Source organism: Sciurus carolinensis, unplaced genomic scaffold (assembly GCF_902686445.1).
Source record: "Sciurus carolinensis unplaced genomic scaffold, mSciCar1.2, whole genome shotgun sequence".
Lineage (NCBI taxonomy): Eukaryota > Metazoa > Chordata > Mammalia > Rodentia > Sciuridae > Sciurus > Sciurus carolinensis.
The window spans coordinates 256,704-282,425 of record NW_025920173.1 but is presented as its reverse complement, the minus strand read 5'-3'; the positions used below and the strand labels follow the sequence as shown (position 1 = coordinate 282,425).

The following is a 25,722-nucleotide window of genomic DNA, read 5'->3' as shown; positions in this document are numbered from 1 at the left end:
TTTCACTCCAGTGCAAGTTTCTCCCTAAGAGAACAAATATCTCTCAGTAAGTACAAACCATCCGTCCTATTTCAGACGGTGCTTCTATGATATCTAATCAATAATTTTTTGTTGTGCAATACAATTTCATTTTTCTTTTATCTTTGAGGTCATATTGGAGGAATCATTGTGTAAACAATAAAATGGAACAGAAAATGGCTCCAGAACACCTTAACAATTATGACAAGGCAATTATTAAAAAACTTTTCTTTATTGCTAATATATATTTGCTTTTTAAAGTATATTAAAGAGTGGCCGTATCTAGGGTTAATTAGGAAAGAACCATAGTGACATCCTAGGAGCTCACCTCCCTGAAACTTTAGATGCCAACTGTGAAAATCCTTAGGTATACTAGTTCCAGAATATATAGTCTAGCACAAGGCTACTTGGGTTAAAAGTATTTAATCTTGAAACTTAACAGGAATTTATTAGTCATTGCACAAATCCCTTTCTTATTATTTTCACTCCATCTATGTTTTTACAGAATTTAAAGTAAACAGACTCTGGGATTTTCAAGTTTATTACTTTTAGAGTAACAAATCCCATCTCTTAAAGAGAGCCAAATCATAGAGGGGTATAGAGTTAGCAACCTAACAGAATGGCAACACTTTTATAGCATTCTAACTGTTCTAAGGAAGCAGATCTTCCATATGCCACCTGATGTAGAGGAAATTTTAGATTTGAAATTGTTCCCAAGGATATCAGCCTCAGGCACATTCTTTATGTGAAAGATTGCAAGGCACCTTCCTTTCCTAAGAGACAATCAGATTGTGGATTGCTTTTTAGGTAAAAAAAGAAGCATCCTAGTTCATAATTCAGTTATTTCAAAAATTAAAATTTATAAATATTAATAGGATAGACCTGAAATTTTTGCTTAAATAACAAGTGATCAACTGCAAGAAGCATATAATCAAAACCTTTTTAATTATAGCTCATATGTGTAATGTATAAATATATAAAAAATAAAATACACAGTTTTTAAAACTAGAATTTGTTAGTAAATCTCTTTATAAGATTATTAACTTCTAAGTAAAACATAAAAGGAGTAGTATTGTTAGATGTACAATTGAATTACAACAGAAATAACAACAATGAAAGGAGAAATAGGTTTCTGATAGAAAATTCATTTTGTTACCAGTAAATAGGACCACATGAGTATATTTCAGATTATTTTCATTTATGGGCTATCTAAATTGAATGCTAAGAATATTAAGAGCTCTCGGAAAAATCAGGATCAGGCAACTGTATCATTTGCTCATTTTCATACAGTGGACTGCTAGATAATAAAACAGAATTCGGAGTTCTGAAATTTTTAAAAAAGTAATTTTATTCCATTTCATCAAAGTCAGTCTCTTCAATATTCTGATTTTGCTGGGGCTGGGAATGGGGGGTGTGTGGACAGGGAGAGGGTATGGAGTGGGGCACAACAGATGAGTATAATAGCAAGGGTCAATATCGGCTCACACTCAGTTGAACAAACCTAATCAGTTTCACTTCATCAGAAATCTCTGACCCATAACAGCCAAAAGCCAACTTAAATGTCAATATTTTAAAGCTTTGGGATCATTTACAATCTTCTGTAAGTTAACAGTCACTATAACTACATGATGACCATAAACCCGGTCAATAGGGAAGAGCTCCTGAGATACAGCATCTGCTGTATCTCTTCCTGGAATAAATTCAAATTCTATATCATTAAGTTTCTTGCTGAAGCTTCTCAATCTTAAGATGAGGTTTGTGGTGTAAGAAGCTTCTCTGTAGTCTTCACTCACATTGGGTTGGCCCTGAGAATCATGCAAAGAGGACTGTATTTGCTCTGGGCTGCTGGTGTTCACTGAGATCTCTAAATTTTCTGCTTTACACTTTGTAACTTTTCCTGAGAAGCAGCTGCTTTCCCCTCTTCACTTTTCTCATCCATTTCCTCATCACTCCACTCCCAGTCCCTTTCTTTGTTTTTCTGGAGGTGACTGCTTGACCCTGGAACTTCTCTTTGGGCTATCTGGCCATTCTGGTAAGCAGCTTCTCAATCAGGTATTCTCTGTTCTTGATTTTCTGGAAGTAGTTGCATTTAAAAGTTCTGCTGCTGTGAGTCTTTTGGAACAATACATTTGAAAACATGGTGAAAGTAATTTTCTAACAGACATGCCATATTTTTTCATCATTTATGTTCTCTTTAGGTTTATTAAGTGGGTGAGTCATTTTCCAGAGTCCATATTAACATGTGCATAGGAAGGTATTTGTGATAAGATACTGTTCCTGTTGCTATTTCAATGGACAATATTCCAAAAGTCCACATGTCAGCCTTGCAGTCATGGGCTCTCACCTGTTCCACAACTTCAAATGCCATCCAACATGGAGTGAAAACAGTGCTTTTCTTACTCTATTGCTTGTAACATCACTCCTGTTGCTAAGAATGCACTTACCCCAAAATCTGCAATTTGTACAAAACCATCCTTAACCAGAAGTATATTACCAGCTTTCAAATCTCTATGAATCTGATCATTTCTGTGTAGATTGCCTAAGCCTCCCAAAACCTCTTTAAGAACTGTTGCTACTACTGCCTCTTCCTCTCCTTTCTTGTGCTCTCCTCAGTTGACAATGTATTTGATGATGTCTAAAACTGATCCTCCACTTAGCAATTTCATGACCAGGCCAAATTCAACTTTTACCACAAAAGAGTTGTAATAGGAAACTACATTGAGATAGCTGCACTGACTCATGACATGAATTTGTTTTAATGGTTCACACATTCTGGTCTGAAATTTTTCCAGGTTGATACACTTTATTGTTACATGTTCTTGCCTGGGTTTGCATAGGGAAGCCTGAACCACAGTAGTAGCTCCATTGCAGGTAACCTCTTGCAGCTCATATGCATCTGTGCAGATGTGCCAGTCCAAGGCCTGGGAAGCTGGGTCAGGGGCAGGTGCCCCTATTGCAGCTTCCAGGATGCACCAACTAGAGGGCAATCTTCCACTTGAATCTTCCCTTGCCTCACCACCAACACCTCTCCACTGGTGAACACCCTCCCTGCTCCTGCTGCTAAAAAATTATTGATAATTCTACTTATTACATGCAATAAAATTCCATGAGCTAAAGAGTGAGAAAACGGGCCATTCTCAGTTCTAAGAAGGATGGTTATTAGGTTTCAGTGCAAAAGTTAAGATATTGGAAGTTTTCTTTGTAGAGTAAATGATCAATTCAAGAAAAAGGAGCTATAAATGTTGAGCAGTGTTATTCCATCAGGAGGGAAAAAGTCACCTTAGTAATGTCCACTAATTAAAACATACTGCTGATCCACTTGCATTCCAATAAAATTTGTAATACTACTCTAAAATATTTGCTGGAAATAGCTTGCATTAAAACAGAACAAAATAAAACCAAGCAGGAAAGAAATGCAATTTCAAAGATACTAAGACCATGCAATAAGAAACGGAAAAATATAAATATATTAATATCCCAACAGATGTTTTAAAACATCATATAGTTTTTATCACACAGAAACTATGTTTGTATAATAGATATTTCAGATTAAGAAAACCTAGTGGCCAAAAAGGAAAACTTAACTAAAGATGTATTTCTTAAAGTAATGTACTAATGCAATAGAAGCCACAAAAATGATAGGTAATTGTCTCTCATATTTATTGTCTCACACAGGTGCCTCCACAATATAGTTAGCTTTATTTTATACATTAAATTAAATATAGGTAAGCTATCATAAAAATTGTGCTGAGGAGGTTAGAGTTGTATATTTACAAACCTGTCTGTTAAATTCTCTGTGCACTCTTTCTGAAGATGTAATATTTGATGACGTAAAGAGAAGGATGAAGAGTGATTTAATCAGGATAAAAGCCAACACAAGGATGGGCATGTGAACTTGTCTCTACAGAATATACAAAAAAGGGATGGCACCAAGAAAAGCAAACACTAATTGGCTTGAATAAATTATTATGGTAGAATAGGTATATGTGTGTATACATGAATACTATATCAACTTATGTAAATTTTACAACAAAATACATAAATATAACAATGCACATATGATTATACCATGCATAAAATATAAAGCGAATGTTATATTACAAATGTATACGTGAAAGCTAAATAAATACTAATATAAATATTTAAATCTTAAAAAATATAATGTATTCAATATACCATTACATTATATATTTTATACTGTTATAAATTTATAAGTAAGTTCCTATTGAACTCTGTAAAATAAAATTAGCTATGTACCAAATCTCTAATTTTCTTGAAAAGCTGAAATTTATGAAATTTGATAAGAACATAGTTGGAAATACTATCATTCAATATAACGAGAAAATTCATAGAAATTTCACAAGACCTACCCATAACCAAAATACCATTCCACTTTATTCAAATAATAATTTAAAAGGAGATAATTATAATGCTAAAACAATATTAAATAACATACACAAAGAAATGTTTATGATTTGAGTATACTTTAGACTCCACAAACCCCTTAAAATAACCTAAGCCTTAGAGAACTTATTGAGAAATATTCTAAACCCTTTGGCTAAGATGAATTCTTGATTTTCTTTTCTTTCTCTGCCTTTCTCTCTGTGTTCTATGACATGCTCCACTGCCTATAATACACCTGCCTGAGTATTAAGAGTTATTCCATATTTACATGTCTTAAAGAGACAGAGGTCTCTCTGACAATGATGCAGTACACTCTGTACATAAATCCATAATCTGCAAACAAGGACATAAAAGAAGATTACACTGTGGAGTCCAGTTTGAAATAAACTCACTTTATACAACAAACCTATGTCACATTGACAGAAGAAAGTTGCGCTATGATGGCACCGCATGAAATTCAAGAACCATCCATCCCAGCAGATGAGTAAATCTTACCATAGCAACACAAGCAATATTAAAAAGAAAGGTAATGTGTCATCCTCTAAAATTTATAGTTCCATACTATCATTTCAAAAATACCAATATAGATGAAATACCAGGCAAAGAATTCAAAGGACAATTCAAAAAACTTAATGAAATCTGATAGAATACAAATAAACAATTCAGAGACTTAAGGAAAAAGATACAGAATAAAAATGAGAAATCAAATAAAGAGAAAATTCAGGGGAAAAGAACCAAACGCAAATCTTAGAAATGAAATATGCAGTAACTTTGTTAGATAAAAACTCAGTTGAATGCCAAAATACTAGACTAGATCAAAAGGAACAGAGAACATTTGAATTCAAAGATGATTTTGCCAAAATATTATATTCAGACAAATAAATAAAAAGAAGAAACCTCCAAAACACCATTAAAATATCAAACATTCATATAATTAGCATACCAGAAGGTGAAGAGCTACATTCAGAGTGCATAGGAAAAATATAAATTGAAATAAGAGTCACAAATTTCTCAAATATTAGGAAAGACATGGACATCCATGTTTCAGGGATATTTAGAGCCCCAATATAGAAATAATCAGAGATGAACAACTAAATGACATGTTATAGGTAAATTGTCAAAAATGCAGAAGAATATTAAATTTACAAAAGAAGGTGAGTCATGGTACAATAAATGAAAACCCATTAGACAAACAACAGATTTTATAGCCAAATCTCTAAAGGCCATAAGGGCATGAAATAATGTGCTTCAAGTCCTGAAAGAAAATAACTGTCAAAGAACATTAATATAAGAGCAAGGTTATCATTCAGAATTGAAGAATAATCAAAACATGTCAAGATAAGCATAATCAGAGGGAATTCATAATCACCAGGACAGCTTTATAGATGATATTTAAGAGAACCCTAACTACACTCAAGAGAAATAAAGACAATCATAATCATGAGACTATGTGAATGAATAAATCACAGTCAAATGGTAGCATGCTAAAGAGATATAGGAAGGAATCAAATTTATAAGTAGTAGGCCATCAAACTTAGAAAGGAATAAAAGAAAAATAAATGAACAACAGATATTCAAAACAACCAGAAGAAAATCACTGAAATAGCAGGAACAAACACATACATTTTAATAATAATTGTGAAATTAAATAGTCTTAATTCTCTGATTAAACAACAGGCTGACTAAATACATGAAAAAATAAATAAGACTTAACAGTGTGCTACATATAAGAAACTTATCTAAAATGCAGACAGACTGAAAGTGAAAAGACGGAAAAAGTATTAAAAGCAAATGGAATTCTAAAACATGGATAGCAGTAATTATATTCCACAAAATAGACTTTTAAACAAGATCTGTGAAACAAAATTTCACTATATATTGATCAAGTGCATAATACATCAAGAAGCTATAATAATTACACATGTAAATGTCCTGAAATTTGGAGCCCCCAATTTCATAAAATGAATAGTACCATACATAAAGGGTGATATAGGCCTTGATATAAGAATGATGAATAACTTTAATACCACACTCTCACCAACAGATAGAAAATCCAGACAAAAATCAATGAATAAACAATAGTTATATTAATAACATCAAGTGGATTTCTCAAATGTCCAAAGAATATTCCATCTACCATATGCAGATTACACATTCTTTTCATCAACACGTGGATCTTTTTCCGAAATCTACCACATATAAGTACTTCTTTACAAATTTTTTGAATTGAAATAATTTATTACATCTTATCTCATTGCAAATGGAACAAAACTAGAAATCAACATGAGAAAATGCAGAAATTATACAACACAACACATTATTTAATGAACAGTGGTCATTGAAAAAAACCAGTGGGGAAATTTAAAGTTTCCTTGAATTAAATGAAAATGGAAACAAAACACACTTCAATCTGTGAGATATACCTAAAGTAGCCTAAAAGAAAAAATTTACAGAATGAATGACTACATTAAAAAAGTAGAGAGCTCTTACATAAACATCCTCATGATATGCACCTAAAATTCTTACTAAAAAAAAAAAACTAAGTCAAATTCCCAAATTAATAGGAATAAATAGAAAGGCTCAGAGTATAAACGAGTAGTGACTAAATGAACAATACAAGTGATTAGTAAAACTGAGAGTTCATCCTTTGAAAAGATGAACAAAAGGCCTTAGCTAAATAGCTGAAGGAAAAGGTGAAAACTCAACTAAATTAAAGATGGAGAAGATGATATTATAACAGACATGAATGAAACTTAAAAAATAACTAAGAAATATTTTGAAAGACTATATGCCAATAAATTTTAAAATCTTAAAAAAATAGGCAAATTTTGGAGACAAAACCAATGAAATTGGAATAAAAGGACATAGAAAATCTTATACATCAGTAATAAGTTATAATATTGAAATAGGAATAGAAAGACTTAGCAAGAAAATCCAAGTTCAGTTAGATTCACTGCTGAATTTGAACAGATTTTTTGGGGAAAAAAGCACTAATTCTCAAACTATTGTATAAAATTGAAAGGAAAGGATCACTTTCCAACTCATTTTATGAAGACAGTATCATGTGGTACTAAAATCTGACAAAGTCACAATAAAGAAGACTACAGGCCAGTATCCTTCATGAAAATGAATTAACTGAGGATGAGAAAAACCTTTACAATGAAAATTACAAAACACTGAAGAAATGATCCAAAGAAAACACTTCAAGGTAGAAAGACCTCAAATGTTCATGGATTGGTATAATTAATATTGTTAAAATGGTTACACTACCCAAATTAATCTACAGATTCAGTTTAGTCATTGAAATGCCAATACTAGCTACAAATGTTCGTAACAGTTTTATTTATAATAGCAAAACCCAGAAAAGAATCAGATATTTTTGAAAGATAAATTATAAGGCAAATTGTGATACCTTCATTTTATGAGTAATAATAAAAAGAAACACTCCATCGATACATACATATTCATCAATAGAATTATATTTTTTATAAATTAAAATTCAAAAGCTTATATACTGTATAATTCCAATGATGTAACATTTTGAGATGGAAACATTTTGGAAATAGACAACAGATTATTGGTAATTGGGGTTTGAGTGCAAAGGGAGCTGGGAGGGAGGTGATTGAGGTTATAAAATGACAGCAAAAGGGATTCTTGTGGTGAAACTGCTCAGTATGATATCTGTAGTAGTAGCACAACAAAGACAAGTGGGAAAAAAACTAAATTTACACATTTACATAGTCATGTTCACAAATGTGTGCTGTTAAAATTAAGGAAACTAAGACAAGTATATTGTGTCAAAGTCATTAACTTAGTTGTGACATTATTCCATAATTCTGTGTAATGTTCTCTTTTTAAAGAATTTAACATTTATTTATTTATTTTTAATGTGGTACTGAAGATCCAACCCAGTTTCTCACCCATGCTAGGTAAGTACTCTACCACTGAGCTACAATCCTCTGCTGCGAGGGGCGACTGCCACAAGCTGCACCTGGACCTCATCAAGGAGATGTGGCAGTTCTTCCTGACGGTGGCCTATGCCTGCTGCACCATTCCCACCTACCGCAGTGGCCAAATCAGCTTCAAGCTATGCAGCAAAACCCAGAGCACCAATTCCCAGGAGTCCCAGCAATGGCTGATACATACGTAGGTGAAGCACATGAAGTTGAAATACTACAACACGGATGTGCACCTTGCAGCCTTTGTGCTGCCTGAATTTGCCCACAAGGCCCTGAACAAAGTGTGCTGAACCCAGGTGACACTGCAATGCCACCCAGGATCTCGGACTAGACTGGTAAGTCTCTGGCGTGCCCAGGACCCACCAGGCCTGGACCAGATTCTCTGTCAGCTCACACCCACCAACCAAGTGTTCCAGGGCCCAGAATGCTGTCTGGCCTGCCCTACTGGGCATACTCTGTGCATCCTTATTTCTGGCATTGAGCCCTGAGTCTATTCAAGTTCTATACTGTCTCTCTGCACTCTCTTGCCACTTAGCAAATGTGTATTTATAAAAACAATGAAACGTTTTAAAGCGAGTGAAGGGTGCACAGGCATGGTTACAAACACACACACATTCAACCCAACAGCTCCACCAGTCCTGAAGTTTGGTGCCTTGGATCCCACATCAGACGGAGAGAAAATCAAAGCCAAAGTAAGCTGGTTGGGGCGACTGCGGCTCTCTTTTCCTCCACCTCTTACCTTATTCATGTCCCATTACAGGAACTCAGTCCCAATCTCAGTCCTAGAGCTCCAACTCTGCAGCAGACCATCTTCCAGAGGTTCCAGTCCCACCCCAGTCCCAAATTGACAGAACAACATCTTTTGTTCCCTCCATAGCTCCTTCTTTAACTCCTCTAGCAAAAACATTTCCTACTAGAGTCAAAAATATTTTACTCTTTAGTAAGGCAATAAGCCAATAAACCAGGTCATCCACTACTGCAACTGGCTTTCTAAGTGCTGGGTGACAAGGGCAGTCCTCATCTGACAGTTGAACTATAGATGGCCGCCCCACGCTGGTGCTCCGTGCCTCTCCAAAACGCTGGGGTAGTGTGGGTCACCATCTATTGGTATTCTTCACAGCGTTCAGAAAGCCGCTGTCCTTAGGCTCTCAAGTCCCTGACTGAAGCTGCACTTCAATTCAACTGGTCTTCCCAGAAGTGCTGCTGCCACCTTTGGATACCCACGAAGAGCATGGGATCCAGGATGGCACAGACTTGACTCTTGGTATGCGCTCCCGGCGCTGAGAGAGTCCCACCCACCGGCAGCTGTGTCACATGCCGCCACAGGCAGCGGCTATGGCACCTCCCCAAATGGCAGTGCTCTTCGCTGGCAAGAGATGCCCCCACGACCCTGTTCCCCTGCATGTGCTGGTCCTTTCTGTTCACGCTTCCCCCTGCCCACATTCTACCCTCTTCCTTTTTTCCTCTAGTCCTTCTGTTTCCTTTATTTTGTATTCTCTTTTGAAAAAGGGGACAGAAGATACTCTTAAGTGTTAGGAGGGCCTGTCCCACCCCAAAAACTCTTCCTCTATCTTTTGGTGGCAGTCCTGGCTTCTACTGACCCGCTTCTCCTCTCCTTCCTCCCAGACTTCCTCCTTCCCCTCCTCCTCCTAGCGCTGGTAGCACAGGTGTAACGCACAAACTGCCTGTTTTCAGACCCACACCTGCCTGGCTTCTGTGCACGACCAGTTGCAATGCTGGTGCCTTGATTTCCTGCCTCCCACGTGCCTGCTCTGCTGGGGTTTTCTGCCTGGCAGCTGTGGGACAAATGCCAGCTGGGGCCACCAGCATTAGGAGCAGAGGCTGTGGGCGGCCAGGCATGGGGCCAGGGCTAGGGAAAGCCGCCAGAGGCGGAGGACGCTCGCCTAGGGTCACTGCCTTAGGTGCTGAATGAAGTGTCCTGACACCCTGGGAGACCAGGCCCGGTGGCCTCGGGGCAGATTGCCTGGGGAAGTGGGGGGACTGACTCACCCTTGCTTCTCAGAAGTTGGAAGTCGGCTCCTTAGCGGTCCCGCAGTTGCTGAGGAGAATGGTCGTCTGGGTGCTGGACCGAGCTCTAGAGCTACGTCCGCTGGGTAGAGCCAATAGCCCCGCGTGCAGAGGAGTGAGAGGTGAAGTTTGCGGGCACGCGGCTGCTGGGTTGGGCGAAGTGGTGGGTCAGAGACCGCAGCGCTTCTCTGGCCTGGACCAGGGACAACTCGCTGTCCCTGCCCGCTTCAGTGAAGGCGGTCCCTGAGGGTCCCTTAGATGCCTTCCTGTCCACTTCCACCGAGGGGCACTCCAGTCCTGGGCCCTTGGGGTTGTTCGCCACCCAGAAGGATGTCACCTATATATACATATATATCTGTTGTATTTATATCTGTTATATATATATATATATATATATATATATATATATATATATATATACACACACACACATATATACATCAGATAAAGCTGAATCAGAGGAACTTTATCTTTCACTCCGTGGTAACAAGAAGGAAAAAGAAAAATGAGAGTTATACCTAACTTACATATATATAAAGTTTAAAATAGAAAAGCAATGAAAATAAAGTGAAATAAATTATAAAAAGAGAATGTTTAGTATGCAAAAAGGAGATATGAATAAATGTGATATTTAAAAACCACTAATATAATCAATTAAAGATTCAAAAAATAAAATTCAAAAAACTGAATAAATAAAAAGTTTAAATTATTAAGAAATATTATTCAAAGTTAAAACCTTAAAACTTTAGGACATTATAGGAAATGAACAATTTGGATAAAGTAACACAATTGGAAAACGAAAACTCAGATTGAACAACAGGTAAAAATTAGGAGAAGGGAAAGTTCCAGGAAGAAATAGGGGAAATGTATCCAGTGACGATTTGAAGAATGAAGAGGGCACCTGTCCTTGACAATGTTGTCATACGAATTTTCAACATCAAATAAAACCCCAATTCAATTTGTGAGGCAAATATGGTCATTTCCCATACTTGAAAAGATAAACATTACCATCCACAAAAGGTTAAAGTTTTTAAAATTCATGCAAATTTTTATCACTTTTGCATACTTATTTTCATTTTATTCTATTTTCCATTACTAGTATTTTATATTTATGTTGCATACCTGAAGAACGTGCAACTATTTTATATCCTTTCTTTTATAAGTGAATATTAAAATTGTCCATGTTTATATTAGAATTTCAAAATTTTCCTTATTTTACAAATTATAATTGTTAGGGCTAGGATTGTGACTCAGTGGTAGAGCACTTGCCCAGCATGTATGATAAAGGGGCTTGGATACTCAGTACTACATAAAAAAAAAATAAAAAATAAATAAACAAATGTATTGTGTCCATCTGACTGAAAAAAATTTTAAAAATTATAAATGTTGATTGGATATAACTTAGATAATGAATTGAATTCTGAAGAAACTAAAAATGTATATGTAATTCCACCAACCAGATACATAAGTACATTTGGTTTGGAATCTTCTTTTTTAAATTTCATATAATAAAAGTCATAGTTTGAGTGTACCAGAGAATTTTTGCTTACTTATAATGTACAATCATCACCACCATCAATTTTAGAACATTTTCATTCACAATAAAAAGAAACCCCATACCCATTTTTAGTCACATCCCATTGCCTTCCATCTTCAAAGCAGGAAGCAAGCAACCATCTACTTTCTGTCTGTGGATTTCTCTATCCTGTATATTTTTAAAATTTGTTCTAATTAGTTATATATGACAGTAGAATGCACTCTGGCTGTACATGATGCAGAGTCAGAGCAGTAGTGTAAGCATATATGTATATAGGGTAATAATGTCCATCTCTTTCCACCGTCCTGTCCCTCCCACTTCTCCTCCCCTCCCTTTACTCCCCTCTGTACAATCCAAAGTTCCTTCATTCTTCCCTCCCCAACCATGGATCAGTATTCACTTATCAGAGAAAACATTTGGCCTTTGTTTTCTTGGGTTTGACTTATTTCGATTATTATTCTCCAGGTCCATCCAATTTACCTGCAAATGTCATAGTTTTATTCTTCTTTAATATCCTGGACATTTTAATAAATAGAATCATAGTATGCAATCCCTTGTGGCCAGCTTCTTATATTTAGCATGTTTTTGAGGTTCATCTGTGTAGCATGAACCAATAATTCATTTCTTTTAATAGCTGAATAAAACTCCATTGTATGCACAGGCCATATTTTGTACATACATTCATCACCTGATGGACATTTGGATGTTGTCCACTTTTTGATAATTATAAATAGTATTTTAAATATTCACATACACATTTCTGCATGGACACATCTTTTTCAGTTCTTTTGGACATGTATGCAAGAGTGGGATTTCTGGATCATGAGATCGTGGTTAGTAATTACATGATTTTACATTCCTACCACCAAAGTGTAAGCACTCTAATTTCTCCAAATTTTTTTGTAATAATTTTTTTTCATTTTTTTAGTATAACAATTTTAAAGGAGGGTGTGTGTCTAGTGAAGTGGTATCTCTCTGTTGTTTTAATTTGCATTTCCCTAATGACTAGTGAGCATCTTTTCATGATATTGACCATTTGTACATTATCTTTAGAGAAATGTCTCTCAAAGTTCTTTGCCCACTTTTGGTCATTTATCTCTATTGAATTGCAAGAATAATTTATATACTCTGGTTAAAGACTCTTATCAGGTAAATTATAAGCAAATATATTTTTCCCTTTCTGTAGGTTGTCTTTTCACTCTCTGAATAATGTCATTTGATGTCCACCCCACAAAATACAGTTTCACTTTTGATGAAGTCCAGGTTATCTGGTTTTTTTTTTTTTTTTGATCATTTGTACTTTCAATGTCATATCTAAGAAGTGGTATTTACTTCAAAATCATAAAAATACATGTCTTTGTTTTCTATCAAGGGTTTTAAAGTTTTAGTTCTCATATTTACATTTTAATTCTTTTGAGTTAATTTTCGTGTGTGACCTGAGATTAAGTGTTCGACTTCCCTCCTTCGCATGTGAAAATCTAGTTGTACAGCACCATTTGTTGAAAAGATTCTTTTCTCATCAAAGGGCGTTGGCACCTTTGTTAAAATAAATTGACCACAGATATGTATTTATCCTGGTTCAAATTCAATTCCAGGGGCTAGGGAGATAGCTCAGTCGGTAGAGTGCTTGACTTGCAAGCATAAGGCCCTGGGTTTGATCCCCAGCACCCCCCCCAAAAAAAATTCAATTCCATTGGTTGTTAAATCTATTCTTATGTCAGTACCACCTTGTCATGACTGTAGCTTTGTAGTAAGTTTTGAAATTGAGAAGTGTGATTTTAACTTTAGTACTCCTTGTAAATTTTTAATTCAAAAACTTTGAAGTATTCACATCTGCATGTTAACAAATTATATAGCACCAATTTAAATAAATATTTAGAATCCCATATTGTGAATTCTGTTATCATAAACAATTGCTTAAGGAATACCCAGACAATTAGACTTTGCTCCAGCCTTATTTGGAAAACTTGTTGTTTTCAAAGACCATATAATATTCCAGTAAATTCTATACAGCAATAACATTAAATTTTATTAACATTATAAATGTTGGGGTAATAATATTTTATATATTTGGTTAAGCTTCATTGTGATAATATCTAAGACAAATTATTCTAACTTGAGATTTGTCAAACATAGGATATCAATATTTTAGGACAATTGATATACATCATATGTGTGTGTGTGTATGTGTGTGTACATGTATTTTTACAAATACATATTGTAACAATTCAAAGCTGCTACAAAACCATACTTTGTTTCAGAATTGGGTATTCAGCTTTTTTTAAAACAAAACTAAGATATCTATTTATTTTTTAAGATTTTATTTTTATAACATAGTTAACATACAGTGTTCTTTTTAAATTTTTTTCTAATTAGTTATATATGACAGAATACATTTAAAATATTTTGTGATTGAAAATATTGCCTCATTTTTGTTTTAATTACCTTTGCAAGATTACTACAGATGTTTTGAATTCTGAATGTTCTAAATGTATTTTCTTTTGAGTACATTGTTTTTATGAGGATTACTCAATTTTCTATTAAGGGTTTTATTATAAGTCTTCAATCAAGACAGTAAAAACTTTTTTTTCTTTAAGAAAGTACATTAAGCTTTAATATAGAAATATTTAGGTTACACTTAAATTGTGCTCAAGTAATAATAACATGTTTGTTCTTTTTTGATCTCATACATTCTCTCCTTAGGTATGGCCCATTTCCTGTACACTTGGAGCGACCTTTGGCTATGTGGCTGGCCTTGTTATTTCACCACTCTGGATATAGTGGAATAGAAAGTAACTTATGTACAAGAACAATTAATTAGAGCAAAGGGAGAAGATATTTCTTTGTGCAGATTCCACAAGTGCTATGCAGCAATGTGTGTGGTCAAAGCCAAACAGTTCCATTTACAGCACTGTTTTTCTATGTAGTTTCGACATGATGTGATTGTAGCTTTTTAAACTATGAAACCCCTGAGAGATTATACCTTCTAGTTGAAATAAAGTATTTATACTAGATTGTGGCTTCAGATGCTGTTTGTTGCTTCTTAGACCTTTAAGAAACATTCTTAATGAACTTCATAGAATTCTGAGGACTGTTTTTTTTTTTCCTGTCAAGTTTTAAATTGCTTCATTATCTAAGAGAGGTCTTATATAGCTGTACCATTTTCACACGCTTTCTGAGAGAAGTTGACATTTTCCTTGGCAACTGAAGATGTTTCTCTCGTAATCAAACAACAGTTTATACATCTTGATACTATTCTTTTTTTAACCACGTGTTTCTTTGGAGTTAAAATGGCTATGATAGCCTTATCGAAAACAGTCTTCAGTCCCTTTTGGGTTAAAGCTTAACATTCCACATAGCAGCATACTCCTTTCTCTCTTGCTAGTTTCTGTCCTTGTTCCACCCATATAGGTTTTTCTTTCATATCTTTCAGTCTTGCTAAAGTTTTGGGGTCATCTCAGAGATCAATCTGAGTTCCCTAGCTTGACTCCCTGTGAGGATAGTGCAGAGGGGCAAGGAGAAAAAAAAAACTTTTATTAAAGTATAATATTGCAATTTAAAACCACAATGAGATATTGCCTCCTACCTGTTAAGATGATTATTATCAAAAAACAAGAAATAAGTGTTGGTGAGGATGTGGAGGAAAGGAAAACCTTGTACATTCTTGGTGGGTCTGTAAATTAGTACAGCCGGTATGGAAAACATTATGGATGTTTCTCAAAAAATTATAGATTTATCTTATGATCCATCAATCCCACTTGTGCATACATGTTCGAAGGAAAAGAAATCAGTATGTCATAGAGACACCTGCATTCATTCCTGTGTTTATTGCAGCACCATTCACAGAAGCCAAGACACAAAATCAAATGAGTGTCCATCAATGGAAAACAGATAAATAAAATGGAGTAGATATACTGTGGAACACTATGCAACCTTAAAAAACAAGGAAATCCTGTCATTTGAGATAATATGAATGAATTCAAAGAACATTACACTAAGTGAAATGAACTTAGCATGAAAAATAATTGTATGATCTCACTTATTGATTAGAATCTAAAGTAGTTGAACCCATAGGAGTAAATAGTAGAATGATGGATACCAGGGACTATCTGTTGAAGGTGTTGGATTGGGAAGATGTCTCTCAAAAGATACAAGATTTCAGTTAGACAGGAGGAATAAATTTCAGAGATCTCTTGTATGCATGGTGAGCATAGTTAATAATGATGCATTGCACAATAGAAAATTGCTTAAAGAGTAGTTTTTAAATGTTCAGGTCACAAAAAATAAGTATATGAGGCAATGGGTATGTTAATTAGGTTGATTTAGTCATTTCACAATGTATGCATATATGAAAGCATGCTGTGCAACAGAAGTAGATACATTTTTATCTGTCAACTAAAAACTAAATCTATATTTTTAATTTTAATCATGAAATGAACGTGTAGTATTAACCATTTTCTATAATTCTTGCTGTAAATAATTTTCTACCATTTTGGCCTCAACTCTTTCTAGGGCATGAGAATGGAACAGCAGTCAAAGCATTATGCTGAACTTAGAATGAAAAATGAAAACAGGAACTATGCTGATTGTAGATCCCTCAAAAGTGGCTGTGTATTCAGCTTGGGGGTTATTAGGTCTCTTTATTGTTATGTATTGTACATTTGAAAAGTAACATACATTTATTTTAATATTTAAAAGGTAACAAAGAATATTAAATGAAAATCTCCTTCTTTTGCAATCAGTTCCACTTTCTATTACCAGTTTCCTCCATCCCGACATGCATCATCCATCCATCTCTCCAATCAATATTTTTCAATTGGCTTTTTTGTATAGAGGCAAGATAGAGTGGTTCAGAGAGAATCAAATCCCACCTCTGCCACCTGACAGCCCCGGGCAGTGGGTCAGGCCCCATCAGTCTCATCTATGAAGTGGGGATAGTGACATTCATCTCAGGAATGACTGAGAGGAGATATATAAGGTGTTTGGCAGGGACCAGGTCCTATGGTTACCACTGTGAACAAGCCCAGTGGGGCCCGTCCTCAAGAATTCTGCCCCCACTTCCTTCAGGACTTACATCTTTGTTCCCCTTTCTCACTTTCCCATTTTAAATTGGGCTACTTATTGTGCTGCTGACCTAGAATCTTCCCATGTCACCTCTTCCCACCACAGAGGCCCATTCATAGACCAGGCCCTTCCAGCAGTCATAAGGGAATGTCACTCCTTCATATCTCTTTGAGAGTTTTCAACCAAATTCTCAAACTTTGCATTCACCAGAATTATCTTGTCAGGTGCAGTAAAAACAATTGGGTTTTGCCTCAATGTTTGGGCCAGTGGCATTCAGCAATGGGAGAGAAAGTGGAGACAAACCATGAATGTGCTCACTTATTTGGGTGCCATCATTTCTGTTCTCTGTGAAGAAAGTCACTGAACTGTTTCAAAATGCTTGCTAACACCTTCTCCACCAGTCCTAGAAGAGCAAGCTATCAGTCTGAAAATATGTCTATGTCAACATGATATTTTAACAAAACATTCTTATTGCACTATCCAACACACTAAGAGGTGCCTTCTTTGATAGACAGCTTCTTGGAGGAGGTCAAGGCCATTGTGCCTCTGAGTGACTAGCAGACAAGAGGCAAAACTCCATTATCCCTGACTTTGGTTCCTCCTTTGATGAGGGAGCAACCTGTATGTGGTGGTAAAGTTATCCCCAAACTGCCTAGCGCCTAGTGCAGGCAGCCCTGCCCAGGAAAGACTGCCTCTCCTCTCCTAAGGAACAGGATATATGGGCTTTGACCAGGTCCAGTGTAGTGGACTAGCAGATCTTGAAGAGGAATTCTACCAAGAACTGACAGTTTAGTGGGAACCCATCTACCAAGTCCATGGCCATGGCACACAGGACCTCCCCAGCATTTCTCCCAGAGACTAAGGGTTTTCCCCTGGACTATGAAGCTCCTAAAGGGAAGCTTTTCCATCTCCACAGCTGAATACTGTGTCCTGTGAAAGTGGCTGGTGAGCAGGGGGACCCAGTGCAACAGCAGGAGGCACCCACTGGCAACCTAACTGTTCTGCACAATGTGTGCTTCTTCAGGTGTGTGTGTTTGCTACTATTGTTTGGAATCAGTTCATCTGATTGAGATCACTGAGAGCTGACACCATAAACCTGGTTTATTTCTAAATCTCCTGCTCTATTTTTTAGTCTACTTAATTATTCCTTTATCAGTAACACATCCTAAAGTGGTATTTATACCATATTTGTGTATCTCATAAGATATATGTTAAAAGTTTTCACTACAAAATATTGATTATTTGCATATATTTATCACTTAATAAAATTCTGAAAAAATTTAGAATCAGTTTTCTCAGCTGTCACAAAACCACTGAGGTTTGTTTTGAGATTATGTTAAATTTATGCCATATTTTGGGGGATATTAACATCTTTATAAAGGTAAATCTTCATATGGAGGCACATGGTCCAGTTTTTCATTAAGATAAGTGTGATTTTTATGTCCATGTGTGTGTGTGTGTGTGTGTGTGTGTGTGTGTGTGTGTGTGGTAGGTATTGAACCCAGAGACATTTTACCATTGATCCAGATACCCAGCCCATATTATTATTTTTTTTTAAATTTTGAGACAGGGTCTCACTAAGTTGCTTGGGACCTGGCTAAGTTGATGAGACTGGCCTGAAACTTGCAACTGTACTGTGTCAGCCTCCCAAATTGTTGGGATTGCAGGTGAACATGACTACATCCAGCATTTGGGATTAAATTCTGGGCATAACAAAAAGGAGATCTGACCTAAAGGAGAAGTCCAGAGTGGGTGGAGGTTCTCACTTGTCATCTCAGGGACTAGGGATGCTGAGGCAGGTGGAACTCCAGTTCAAAGCCAGTTTCAGCAAATTAGCGCAACCCTAAGCAACTTAGCCAGACCCTGTCTGTAAATATAAATATAAAATAGGCAAAGGATATGGCTCAGTGGATAAATGCCCTGGGGATCAATATGTGGTACCAAAAAAAAAAAAAGAAATTAAAAAGAAAACCTCAGCAAATTTTCAGCCCTCCTGATGGTCCTGTTTTCTGAAATTCCCATCGGGAATCAAGACAAGCCTCCATAATGTCACTTTTATTGAACATTCCAACATCCACTTCCTATCAAAATTCTGCTAAGCTGGTTCTGATAATTTTCAATGAAATTCCTGTGTTCACTATGCTACTGTGCAGTGACAGAAAACATGTGACAACTACAAAATACAAAGTGGGAAAGGCTGGCATCCCTCTACTTTGGATTCAAAGTCCTGGATATTCCCAGTTCTGGTAGGAGATTGTACTTGCTTTCTCTTCCCTGCAGGTCTTTCTGAGCACTGGGTGCCAATCATCCACTTAGTGCATGATGTGACATGCTGGCTGCTCTCCAGATACCTTCTGATGTCACTGACAGGCTGATGAAAAAAAGTCACTGAGCCCGGGCAAGCAGAGAAGTCTCTGGGACTGACCATTACAGAAAAGACACAAGACACGCACATTAGCTGTGATACTGTGAAGGAAAATGAAGGGACAGAGCCCAAGGGGAATGTGCTTTTTAAAAGGTTACCCCAATTTCTTAACACACTGAAAGTGGAGCATGGTATGTTGGGGCAGACAATCTGGCCTACGGGCAATCTCCCTCATTCCGGTGGTGCCTAGGACCCCTCTGACACCCATTCGTGAGCACTACCCTTGATGGCCACTAGGAGGAGCAGTTCATAGTTAAGGGCATGCTAGATGTCTTGAAGACCTAATCTTGCTGCAGGCCCTGGGGAACCAGAGGTCCAGTGGACCCAGGAGGAACTGAGGAGCTCGAGAGGATGTGAGGAATACCCAGCTCAGCACAGGCCCCAGTCGAATTGCCCTCCCTCATGTAGCTGTGTGCTGGCAGGCAGAAGAGTCTCTGGGAGAGGGGGATTCAGAAAGATTCAAGACAGGCCCATGAGCTGTGGTGCTGTGAGGGAACATGAAGGAACTGAGATCAGAGGGCTTTGTGCTTTTAAACAAAGGACATGCCAATCTTTCAACCAGAACTGGGGGGTTGGGTGTGTTGGGGACATGACCCATCTGGCCAATGGGCTCTCTGTCTCCCTCCTGGGCCTTGGACCCAACCAATTCCCCCCTGTCAACCCAATCCTCCTTGGCTACTAGGTGGTGCAGACCATGCTTGTCAGCACCAGGTATGCAGGGTGCCTTGAAACCTGCAAGGAGCTGAAGGCACTGTGGACACCACAGGTCCTATGGATGCCGCAGGGCCAAGGGCAGTGGGAGCATGGGAAGATCACTCAACTTAGCACTGGTTCTAGCAGCATTGCTTCTGGCACTACTCTTCCGAGCACAGGCTCACTAATGGTTTGCCCAGTCAGGTAACAGGCCTAGGATCCCAGCAGTCACAAGCAGTGCTGTGTGTTGATGCCTGAGTGTGTGGAGCATCCCATGTGTGTTGGGGGAAGCTTGAGATTCAGAACATAGTGCACAGTATGGTGTGGTAGCCCTCCATTCCTGGACAACCCATTCAGGTGACAGCTGGAAACTTTGAAGAATGGAGGCAAAGGGGAGAAGGGTAGAGACTGTGCTCCCTAGCCAGGGTAAGAGGGAGTGTGTCACAGCATGGGGGAGGAAGGGAAGGAGAGAGGGAGCAAGAGAGCATCCCATGCTGTGAACCTGCTGCAAAAGCCAGGATCCCCTGCAGATGCTGCTTCTACCCTGCAACCACACCCTGCCCAGTGACTGTTTGCTGACATTTCCAACCATCCCTTGCTCTAACTGTTAGAAGCAGACATAACTCACCAACATGATGTTCTATCCTCTTAGCCTGACTCTAGACTTTCAGACACAGGGCCCTATGTCCAACTGACAAGGGACAGACCCTGTAGCCAACACTGGAGGAAAAGAGATCTCATGGAGTGTCACAGGTCCTGGCACAGAGATGATCAAAAATATTTGTGAGGTAATTGAAACAAATGCCTGAGAGTGAAGTGATAAGCACATTCATGCATTTCTTAAAGTCAACTTTGCACCTGCACTGCACTGAAAGGCAAGACATACACAATGACTCAAGGCCTAATATTCAAAAGCAGGAGAGCTAAAACCTCTTCTTTACAGCAGTCCCAACAGAAAGTTTTTGAAACTGAAAAGCTAATTAATTTTAACAGATATAGAACAAAAATAGTAAGATTTAACATGTCCTGAATAATACCAGGAGATTCCTCAGCTTCAAGGTATCATAAGCAAGTACTAAGGGGGCAAGAATGAATTTAAGCAAAGATAAGACCTGACAATAATTCTCTTTTCAAAGTTACTAAATGTACTTGCACCTTCTGGGCTGCATCTTTTGGCTTCAATGGACTGCAGAACCCAAAGGACTGACTTTTCTTTGATGGCACATAACCTAAAATTGAAGACTCTCCTTACAAAAGGGCACTGACCGCAAGGCATCTGAATTTACACAAGTGCCAGTTTTGAAAGGCAGCATAAAATAGTGCCTCTCAAAATGAATAGGGCTCCCTATCAATAAACACTTAAACAGAATAAAAGTCTACTTCAAGGCAAAAGTGTATATTCTACCCTGAACGTGTTTGAACAGAAAAGTTTTACTCATCACAAAGCATGTTAGGATAGCTACTCATCCCTCAAATCATATCAGAAAGCACTTGTATATGTGGTTTCAACTATTATCAATGAATTGCCTACATCCAACTGAAAGGTGCCCCAACCCTAAGGACTTTGATACAGTTGACTTAAATGTGAGGTTTTTCAATCATGCACTCATGTTTAATGCCTTTACCTAAAGAGTCCAATCTCAAATTTCTACAGAATCCCTCTGAAACTGAATAAACAGCCTTCTATTTCCACATGTACACATCATGCCTGTCAAACTTTGACCAAAGACTCAAAATGCCACTAAATATTCAAAATGCTTGTGACTGGCAGTACATAGGTACATGGAAGTCAGGTTTTTCCACAACTACTATTGCTGCAGAGATAATCAGGGCAAACTGAGATGGGGATTCAAAACCTAGTCAATCATTTCCAGAGGGAAGGTTTTAATCTTGGTAAGTTGAAGCAAAAGAGATGGAGAAAATCAAGTGTCAAGAAAAATCTCTGCCTTATTATCACCCCTATGTTACCCTGCTGACATTGAGGTTGACTTACACCCTGCCCACCTGGAGCATGTCACCTAATGTTCATCCAGTCAGGGACCTGCCCCTCAATGACACTCTGCCAAAGACCAATGCAGCTGCTTCATGAAATTTCACGCCACACACATTTAAAATTCTCCTTTCTTGTTCACCAGTAGGTTGAATAACCCATCTCTTTAGCACTATCATTGGAATACTGTTACCTATCAGTTTCTGAGAGGGGTGCCTCCCAGAGTGATGCCTAAAGACTCCTACCCTAGCTTCCTGCTTAAAGCACTCACTGAAATATGCCTCCATTTGAATCCTGTTCCATTGCTAACCACATTCTATTCACATGATTCAAAAGAGGAGAAAATGGTGAACAACATTGAATGTTGGGAACATCTGAAGAGGGTCAGAATGGCATGTGATTGCACCCTCTCTCATCTGATTTCCTTGCATAGCTTTGCAGCAAAACACCTCCATAGTCAAAACCCATCAATGCAATATGAATTTACTGTTTCTAAGGTGAAAGCCATATTGCCAGAAGTTTGGTTATCTTTGAACACAGACAGTGCTTGGATGTGTGACTACAGAAGAGCTTATCCCTTTCTTTAAATGAAAGAAAATGTTTTAGGATGAACTCTTACAAAATAAGCCTTAGTGATCCAGAGTGGCATGGGGCAGGTGGAGAGGCAGGGTCCTCTTGGTTGTAATAAATTCTCAGCCCATTTCTTCTTAAGAAGACATTTGGGATAATTGAAATCCTAAATACCTACCCTTCAGACACAAAAAAATCATGTATGACACCCTCTCCCACCTTCCAGATATTCACCAACAAAAACATTTACCAGCAAAGTTCTGACCTGAATAAAAAGGCTAATTTGGCTTGAGGTTCTTGCCTGTTATCTCAGGTACTGGAGAGGCTGAGGCAGAAGAACCTCAAGTTCAAAGGTAGCCTCAACAAATTTTTGAGACCCTGAAAAATTTAGCCACACACTGTCTGTAAATATTAATATAAAAGGGGTAAATGACATGGATCCTGTATAAGTGTCACAGGGATGAAAGTGGTTTACAAAAAATTAAAAAGTGAGTAAAAAGAAAAAAAAATTCTCCCCAAACACTCCGTCTTCCTGTTGATGGGGTTTCCTAAAACTCCTAAGAAGGAGATGGAACTGAGATTAGCTTCTAGAATGTCATTTCATGCAATATGCCAACATCTACTTCCACTTAAAATCCTCTTATCCTGGTTTTGATTATTTCCAATGAGATGCCAGGGTTCCCTATGGTCCTGTGAAGAAATGGCAAACACATGAGTTAGGATGCTTAAAATAAAAGGGCTGGCGTCAGTCTACTTTGGATACAAAAGTCTGGAGATTCCGGCATTCATTAGGAGACTGCAGTTGTTCACTCTTCCCTGCAGGATATTCTGGGCTTTGGGAGATGAGGATCCTACCTAGCAGCTTCTATGACAAGCTGTGCACTCTGATGTCACAGAGGGGCTCACTGACAGCAGGATGACATCACTGTGCGCTGCCAGGCAGAAGAGCCTCTGAGACAGGGGGATTCAGAAATGATTCAAGACAGGCACAGGAGATGTGGTGGTGTGAGGGAAGACAAAGGAACTGAGACCCGCTTCATGTGCTTTTCAACAAGAATATACCAGAATCTCAACAGCAGGAAGTATGGAATGGGTGTGTTGGGGGCATGGCCCATCATGCCAATGGGCTGCCTGGCTTTTTCCAGGGCCTTGGACCCCACAAACTTCTCACTATCAGCACGACTCAGTTTGGCCATTAGGTAGCACAGCCTGTGCTTGTCAGCACCAGGCATGAAGGGTGCCATGAAACCCACAAGGAACTGCAGACACTGTATACCCCACAGGTCCTATGGATCCCGGAGGGCCTGAGGGCTGCGAGCACACTAGATCACCAAACTGAGCACTGGCTCCATTGCATTGCCCTCTGGCACTGCTGCTCCTGGCCCAGGCTCACTCGAAGTTTTGTCCACTAACGGAACTGGCCTAGGACCCCAACAGCCACAATCATTGCTGCCTGTTGATATCTGATTGTGTGGACCATCCCGTGTGTGTTAGGGGAAGCTTGAAATTGAAAACGTTGTGCAAAGCATGTTGTGGTGCCCTCCTTTCCTGGAAAGCATATTCAGGTGAGAGCTGGAACCTCTGAAGTATGGAGGCAAAGGGGATTTGGGTGGTTTATGCTTCCCAGAGAGTGTCTGAAGGAGTGTGTCACTCAGCATGATTGAGGAAGGGAAGTGAGAGGGAGGAAGCCAGCATACCATGCTGTGAACTTGCTGCAAAAGCCAGGATTCCCTGCAGATGCTGCTTCTACCCTACAACTGGACAATGCCCAGTAACTGTTTTAGCTGATATTTCCAATGGTCCCTTACTCTGACTATTAGAAGAAGACACATCTCACCAATCTGTCTTAACATGCTGATCGAACCCTTGGCCTGACTCTAGACTTTGAGACAAAGGGTCCTCTGTTCTAGTGCCATAGGATACAGTAGGCAACTGTGGAGGAAAGAGATCTCATGAAGTGTCACAGGCCCTGGCACAGAGATGTTCAAAAATTTTGTGAGGTGATTGAAACCAGTGTCTGAGAGTGAAGTGATGAGCACATTTATCCATTTCATAAACTCAACTTTAATTCTGTAATTCACTGAAAGGCAGGACATGTATGATGATTCAAGGCCTAATATTCAAAGTAGAAGAGCTAAATCCTTAACTCTAGAGCAATACCAACAGAAAGGTTTTGCAACAGGAAAGCTCATTTCTTTTAACACATTGAATAAAAATAGTAAGATTTAGCATGTCCTGAATAATACCAGGAGATTCCTCTATTTAAAAATATGTGCTTTGATGGCACATATCCTATAATTGAAGGCAATTCTTACCCAATGGCACCAGTCCCCAGGCATTGGAATTTACACAAGGGCCAATTCTGAAGGGCATCATAGAATGATGCCTCTGAAAATAAATAAACCTCCCCTTTAATACATACTTTAAAGGATAAAAGTCTACTTCAAGGAAAAAATGTAGACCCTATCTGAAAATGATGAAAAATAGTTTTACTCCACAATAAGCATTTTGTGGTACTCACCCACAATATCATATCAGAAAGCATTTGTATATGCAACTTTAACTATTATCAATGAATTGCTTAGATCCTAGTACAAGGTGCCACATCCGTAGAGACTTTGATACAGTTGATGTAAATGTTAAGTATTTTAATCATGCATTCATGTTTGATGCCTTTACCTAAGGAACCCAATCTCAGGGTTCCTAGGAATCAGTTAGAATCAGAAATTCCTTCCTCCTACTTCAAAAAGTACACATCATGCATGTCAAGCTTAAAATAATTGCTCAAAATGCCACAAAATATTCAAAAGACTTTTGAGTGGTCGTACACAGTGACATGGAAGTCAAGTTTTTCAACAAAAGCTATTGTTGCAGAGACACATCAGGTCAAACCAAGATATGGATTCACAGCCTACTCACTCATTTCCACAGGAAAGGGTTTAATCTTGCTAAGATGAAGTACATGACATGGGGAAAATATAGTGTCAAGGAAAATCTCTGCCTTGTCATCTTCACTATTTTTCCAAGCTCATAT

The 25,722-nt window shown here is 37.9% G+C and overlaps 1 pseudogene; it reads right to left on the bottom strand.

Moving 5' to 3' along the window:
• Positions 1-1,488: 1,488 nt before the first annotated feature.
• LOC124974760 (STE20/SPS1-related proline-alanine-rich protein kinase-like) lies at positions 1,489-23,932 on the bottom strand (annotated as a pseudogene).
• Between the last annotated feature and the right edge of the window lie 1,790 nt (positions 23,933-25,722).